General features: G+C 37.9%; 1 protein-coding gene across 2 annotated transcripts in view; it reads left to right on the forward strand.

Annotated features, from left to right (window-relative positions):
* The first annotated feature begins 1,004 nt into the window (after positions 1-1,004).
* Positions 1,005-7,349, forward strand: part of LOC106884496 (S phase cyclin A-associated protein in the endoplasmic reticulum) — a 277,529-nt gene continuing 271,184 nt past the window's right edge. For both annotated transcript variants that reach the window (XM_089363778.1, XM_089363782.1), the window contains exon 1: positions 1,005-1,394. The gene's annotated coding sequence lies outside the window, so the exon portion shown is untranslated. The remainder of the gene's footprint in view (positions 1,395-7,349) is intronic.

A 7,349-nucleotide genomic window follows, 5' to 3' on the forward strand; every position in this document is an offset into this window, starting at 1 on the left:
AAGAAAGCTTATTAGCACACAGCCACCGCGAAAAGACCTGGTCGGTGGCCCAACCTTCCGAGTTCTTTTACAGGGCTTAGAAAAACTGAAGGACCACTGCAGTAATTGTGTGAAACTGAGAGGGGAATAAGTTGAATAAAATCATAATTAACTGCTCGTCCTGTAGTTTCTTTTACCCAAAGCCAGAAACTTTTCAGCACTCTCTCGTGTATACTATATACATACATACATACATATACGCAGACACACATTCATCTAGTACATACGATCCTATTTAGTTAGTATATAAGTGTGCTGGAGCATATGTGAATCAAACTTATTTCAGAGATAAATTGACTGTTTTCGTCTGTTATTCTTTTAAAATAACTTTTATATTATTTTGACTGTGGGTGGTGGAGAAAGAGAGAGTGAAGAAGAAAGGTAGAGATAAATAAATAAATATATAGAAAGGATAGATAGATAGATAGATAGATAGATAGATAGATAGACAGAGATAGACAGAGATAGATAGATAGATAGATAGATAGATAGATAGATAGATAGATAGATAGATAGATAGACAGAGATAGAAATAGATAGATAGATAGATAGATAGATAGATAGATAGATAGATAGATAGACAGACAGACAGATATATATATATATATATATATATATATATATATAGATAGATAGATAGATAGATAAAGAGAAAGAGAGAGAGAAAGAAAGAGAGAGCAAGGTCATTATTAATTGTAGGATAAAGTTTGTCCCATTAAAACAGAAACGAAGAGAAGAGAATTTAGTGAAGGGAGGTGTGGTCGACACCATTGAACTTTCTCGGTATTAAAAACTGATGTGCCTGTCTGTCTATTAGTCTGTCTGCTTGCCTCTCTCTCTGTCTATCTATTTTTCTATCTATCTGTCTACCTACACACATGTGTGTAAGTGTGTATGTACGTTTATGTGTGTATATTTTATGTATATCTGTAAGAGTGAGCAGAGGGAGAGAGAGAGTGAACAACAAATGATCTAGTTAACTACCTAGCTGAGAGAGAGAGAGAGAGAGAGAGAGAGAGAGAGAGAGAGGGAAAGCGAGAGGTAGAGACTAAGAAAAGAGGAAAAGAGAGAGGGAGTACTATTGTAACGGAGTACGAATATATGTTGTTATATATATATAATGTATGGTGGTGGTGTGTGTGTGTCTGTGTGTGTCTGTGTGTGTGTGTGTGCAGTGTGGCGGAACGTGTGAATGTGATTATGCGTGCGAGTGTGTCTGTGTAGGTTAATGTTAGATCGTAGAGTTGACTGCCGATGGAAGTGGTTTACAATTTAAACTCAGGTGAAATGTCTACGAGGAGGGGGGCGAATTTAAACATCAGAACAAGAGGAACTTTATTTTACCGTTTTCGAAGGTAAGTGACCGACATTCGCATCTATTATTAATACAGCTGATAAATGCTACTATTACAACTACTACTAAACACCAAAAACAAATACGTCTACTACTACTACTACTACTACTACTACTACTACTACTACTACTACTACTACTACTACTGCTACTACCACTACTACTGCTACTACTACTACGACTACTGCCACTGTTAATTACGATGAAGATTTCCTCAAGTTGTTTGTAAGGCGAAAAGTTTATATGGGAATGGTAAATTAACATTGAATGGAACGAAATACTTTTCTGGAAGAATTGTCCCTTTTGGTTTGAGAAATTAGAGCGAAATATTTTCGGCTGAGGAACGAAACTCAGTTGTGAGTTAGAGATTGCCAAAAAAAAAACAAAAAACAAACTTCGTCCCGCATTCACTGATAATACATATAGAATTACGTAACGACTTCGTATGTGTGTGTGTAATTGTGATTGTGTGTGTGTAATTGTGATTGTGTGTGTGTTAATGTGTGTGATAATGTGTGTGTGTTTGTGTTTTGGTATGGGTGTACAAAACGAAAGTACCCGTTTGACACACCCTGCCCTCACAAACGTGTAACCTTGGGCCAAATTTTTTTCAAAAAATGATCTGAAGAAGAAATAGGAAGTTATGTCATTCTTTGGCACCTTCTTTCATTGTAGCTGGGAACATTCGGTTCGTCAGATACGAATCCACGCAATTTACTGCTGTTTGCTAGTCGTCGTCGTTGTTGTTGTTGTTGTTGATAGTGTTGTTATTTTGAATGGTGTTCCAAGCTGTGTTGTGACTATTTTCTAAATAGTCGTCTTTATGTATGTATGTATGTATGTATGTATGTATGTATGTATGTATGTTATTTCTTTACTGCCCACAAGGGGCTACACACAGAGGGGACAAACAAGGACAGACAAACGGATTAAGTCGATTACATCGACCCCAGTGCGTAACTGGTACTTATTTAATCGACCCCCGAAAGGATGAAAGGCAAAGTCGTATGTATGTATGTATGTATTTATGTATGTATATGTGTATGTGTGTATGTATGTATGTATGTTTATGTAAACATGCATTTATATGTATACATATATATAGTTATGTATATATTGCACACATACATATGTATATGTAATATATAATGTATGAATATATACGTATATGTAATATATAAATGTAAACATGTGTCTAGGTGTGTGTGTGTGTATATATGTATCAATTTCTATCTATCTCTTTATGTATGTATGTATGTATGTATATACATATGTACATGCACATGTGGAATATGTTTTAATCACACAACACTCACAGTCCATATTATTAATATCAATATGTTACCAGTACATTATATGTAGTTATATACGTATTATGTATGTACGAATGTGCACATGCAATTGCGCGCGTGCGTATGTGTGTATGTGTGCATGTGTATATATATATATGCATACATACCCACACATATATACGTAAGTCTACATAATACGCATGCATGCATATGCATGCGTACATGTATACGCATATGTGTATCTATATGAATTGCACATGTATGTGCCCACACACATGCAAACGCTCACACACACATACACCCCGCCACAACACACTTCCAAAGCCATGCTGTTGAACTGTAGTTTGTTGACAAATTTCCTTAACAACTGGAAGCAGCCTGTATGTGGTTATTCCACCGTCTAGAAACAATAGTCACATCTCCCTCAAGCATAGCTAGAGTGTGTGTTACCCAGGGCGGCCCTTCCGTTTGCCGCCCCCGGACCCCACAAAAAATCACATATTGCCTACAGCAGACCCAAAAGTGGTGCCCCTTTAAAAGTAACCCTACCCCAAGTGCTCTGAAATCCTACCGCTGTGTCTTATAGTATGAGTGAAATTCTATAAACACCAAAAAAAGACAGGATGGTCACGACTGGAATGTGTTTGACTCTGGGTCTGCTCGATCAGGATTAACATGTGGTTAAACCAGGGGTTTTCAAACTGTTGTCCGCGGACCACAGGGGGTACGCAAGGACAAGACAGGGGGTCCGTGGACTGCAAATACTTTTTATAGGCAATTTGATTTTATATATGTTTTTTAATCGAAATCTTTTAATTGACAATAAACCTATTTGTTAAATACTGTTAAGTAAATAAATGTAAAAATATATGTTATTTTAAGCAAATATTTATGTGTAAATTTCATAAGTATTTATAAGGGGGTCCCTAAGGTAAAGCCTGGAATATAAAGGGGTCCGCAAGTCAAAAAGTTTGAAAACCCCTGGGTTAAACAACTCGTGAAGTTACCAGATCTGCGTGCGTGTGTATGCGTGAGTATGTGTGTTTGTGTCAATGTGTATGTGTGAGTGGGTGTGCCTTTGTGTATGAGTGAATGTGTGTAGGTGTGTTTGTCATTAGGGGACTGTTAATTAACGAACCCTATCATGCTGGCTGGGTGGGAGACAAGGTTGATGATACTAGTGATCACTCTGGTCTTGATCTCAAGAACCTCAACATTAATCGACCATTTTTACTGGATTTTGTAAACAGACAGACACACAGACGGATTTATACTAACAGGTTTACAGATACCTACGTGTATATATATATATATATATATATATATATATATATATATATATATACACACGTGTTTGTATAAATGTTTGGTGAATATGTGTTTGTTCATGCGTATATATAAACACACACGTATATGTGGATAGATAGATAGATAGATATATAAGTAGGTAGGTAGGTAGGTAGGTAGGTAGGTAGGTAGATAGACAGACAGGTAGGTAGGTAGGTAGATAGATAGATAGACAGATAGATAGATAGATTGATTGAATGATTGATTGATTGATTGATTGATTGATAGATAGATAGATAGATCGATCGGTAAACAAATGGGTAGATTAGAAAGATGGATAATTAAAGTAAAGAGGCAGGTACATTGACAGGTGGATAGGTATATAGAAAGATACACAGACAGACAGGCAAACAGGCAGGTAGACAGACAGACAAATAAACAGATAACGTACAACAGAAACACTTTAGATTGACATATTTACTAACAGGTAGGTAAATAGCTATATGAATGTAGATTATTGTTAACACATGTATACAGATATTGTATAGTAATATTCTGTGTGTGTGTGTGTGTGTTTGAAGGTGGCGAGCTGACAGACTCGTTAAGCACGCCGGGCAAAATGCTTAGCGGCATTTCGTCTGGTTTTACATTTATTTCTGAGTTCAAATATTGCCGAGATCGACTTCGCCTTTCATCTTGTTAGGATCGATAAAATAAGTACCAGTTGAACATTGTTGCCGATGTAATCGACTCATCCCCTTCCCCCCCCCCACTCCCGAAATTGCTGCTTTCGTGCCAAAATTTGAAATCAATATTCTGTGTGTGTGTGTGTGTGTGTGTGTGTGCGCGTGTATATATATTTATATACACACATACACACACACACACAGTATCTTATGTCGTACGTATATTGAAAGCAGCATACAATATATCGTTATATATAATATGTTGCATAATGATTATATAGCAAAGCTAAATAAATGGCTATTGTGAAGAAACTATTGACGTTTAGCGTCGGCATGTAGTAAAAACTAAGGCGTTGAGCGTCGGTAAATCGTAAAACAAACGTTGGAATAACTTTTATGGCATGTGACTTAAGAGAAAAATGTGACATTTAGGGCAGAAGTTTTCTCGGTCAGCAATGAAATAAATGTCAAACAGGTGTTGAAGAATCGATGTACATATAAGAGATCGAATCCCAGTGGATTCACACCCGTTGGTATTTCATCTTCCTCTGTTTCTTCTTCTTCTTCTTCTTCTTCTTCTTCTTCTTCTTCTTCTTCTTCTTCTTCTTCTTCTTCTTCTTCTTTTTCTTCTTCTTTTTCTTCTTCTTCTTCTTCCTCCCCCTCCTCCTCCTCCGCTTCACACCTCTCTCTTTTCTACCTCCCAGATTACACTTATTTCACACTCACGTGTCTGCCTCACAACAATACATACACACTTCACTGTTAAGTAAATATATTTATGAAAGGTTTGGCGGTTACATACATACAAGATTTGAAATACTGTTGTGTTGTGATAAAATAGTGTGTGTGTGTGTGTGTGTGTGTGTTTGTGCACATGTATGAATAAGTCGTATGAATAAGTGTTTTTGCTTTTACATATGATTTGGCAGTGCTTATGTGTGTGTGTGTGTGTGTGTGTGTGTAAACACTTCCCATAGATGATATAACAGCATGTAGCTCCCCCTCACATGCTTAAGGTCGAACTTAGACCGGAAACGTCGAAAGAGGAGCTAAGACATGTTAATTAATTAATTAATCCTTATAGCTTCCGCTATGTGTGTTGAGTGTTAATTAGTTCCATTTGTTTACCTGCCTATTGTGTATATGCTTGTCTGTACGGATGCACTTATATATATATATATATATATATATATATATATGATTGCAGCGTGGAAGGTGTTTAAAAGTCATTTAAAATAACACACAAAGAACGTTAGATTCACTTCAACATTTAAATTTGATTTGTCAAAATATTTTCGTCGCTTTGAGACCGCGACCTGTTCACTGACAAAATTCTGTGCTGCATATATGTATATATATATATATATATATATATATATATATATATATACACACACACATGTATAATTACGTGTGTTCTCTTTATAATTTAGAATAAATTTTAATCAGTCACTTTGTTAGTAAGCGTGTGAGAGAAAGCATCTTGTTTTGTTCACCATTCTTTAAATCTTAGGAAGCCTTGCAGATTTTTATTTGGCTGCGGCCATGCTGGAGCACCGCCTTTAATCGAGCAAATCGACCCCGGGACTTATTCTTTGTAAGCCTAGTACTTATTCTATCGGTCTCTTTTTGCCGAACCGCTAAGTTACGGGGACGTAAACACACCAGCATCGGTTGTCAAGCGATGTTGGGGGGACAAACACAGACACGCAAACACACACACACATATATATATACATATATATGACGGGCTTCTTTCAGTTTCTGTCTACCAAATCCGCTCACAAAGCTTTGGTCGGCCCGAGGCTATAGTAGAAGACACCTGCCTAAGATGCCACGCAGTGGGACTGAACCCAGAACCATGTGGTTGGTAAGCAAGCTACTTACCACACAGCCACTCCTTCGCCTATGTATGTATGTATGTATGTATGTATGTATGTATGTATGTGTGTGTATGTATGCAGGGCTGGCGCTAGGAAGTGCGGGGCCCTCAACTCTACAAAAACTTAGATTGATCATTTATACGTCGCAGGGGCGGACCCAAGAGTGGCGGGCCCGAGGGGTACGTGCTTCCCTCAAGAAAAGAAGTGTGTCCTTCTAAATAATGTTATTACACCCTTTTCTCCTGGAATTGCATTTCCTTCTGACCTTGTGCCCTCCCCTCGACAACTTCCTGGGACTGGCCCTTCTTCGTGTAGTCTACCAGCCCCAGCCACCCCCTCTCAAAGCGTTGAGGGCTTGAACTTCCACCATTAACTACAATGATATGCTAAAAATTCATCATTGCGTTCTCCGCTCGAGCGTTGTACACGGAGCTCTCTCTTGGCGCAGGGCCAAATTTGAACAAATCTAACATCCTGAAAACCGGTTCCGTGTATGTATGTAATTATGTATGTATGTATGTATGTATGTATGTATGTATGTATGTATGTATGTATGTACGTGTGTGTGTGTGTGTCCTTGGTATGACTTCAACTGCATCAGGTACTGGAGTCCTGAATCGGGAGTTCCAAGTTTTCTGTTTAGGGTTGTGGACTCCCCTGCCCACACAAACTTTAACCGCTATTGTTCCTTTCTCTACTCTGACCCAGAGTAGTAGCACCTGCCAGGTTCCCTGCTATACGTTAATTAACATATTAAGGCATATCTCTCAATGCATGTGAAGACTGGACCCGGTAGTGATGGGGTGGG

Source organism: Octopus bimaculoides, chromosome 15 (assembly GCF_046866305.1).
Source record: "Octopus bimaculoides isolate indiv1 chromosome 15, ASM4686630v1, whole genome shotgun sequence".
In the NCBI taxonomy this organism is placed as follows: Eukaryota; Metazoa; Mollusca; class Cephalopoda; order Octopoda; family Octopodidae; genus Octopus; species Octopus bimaculoides.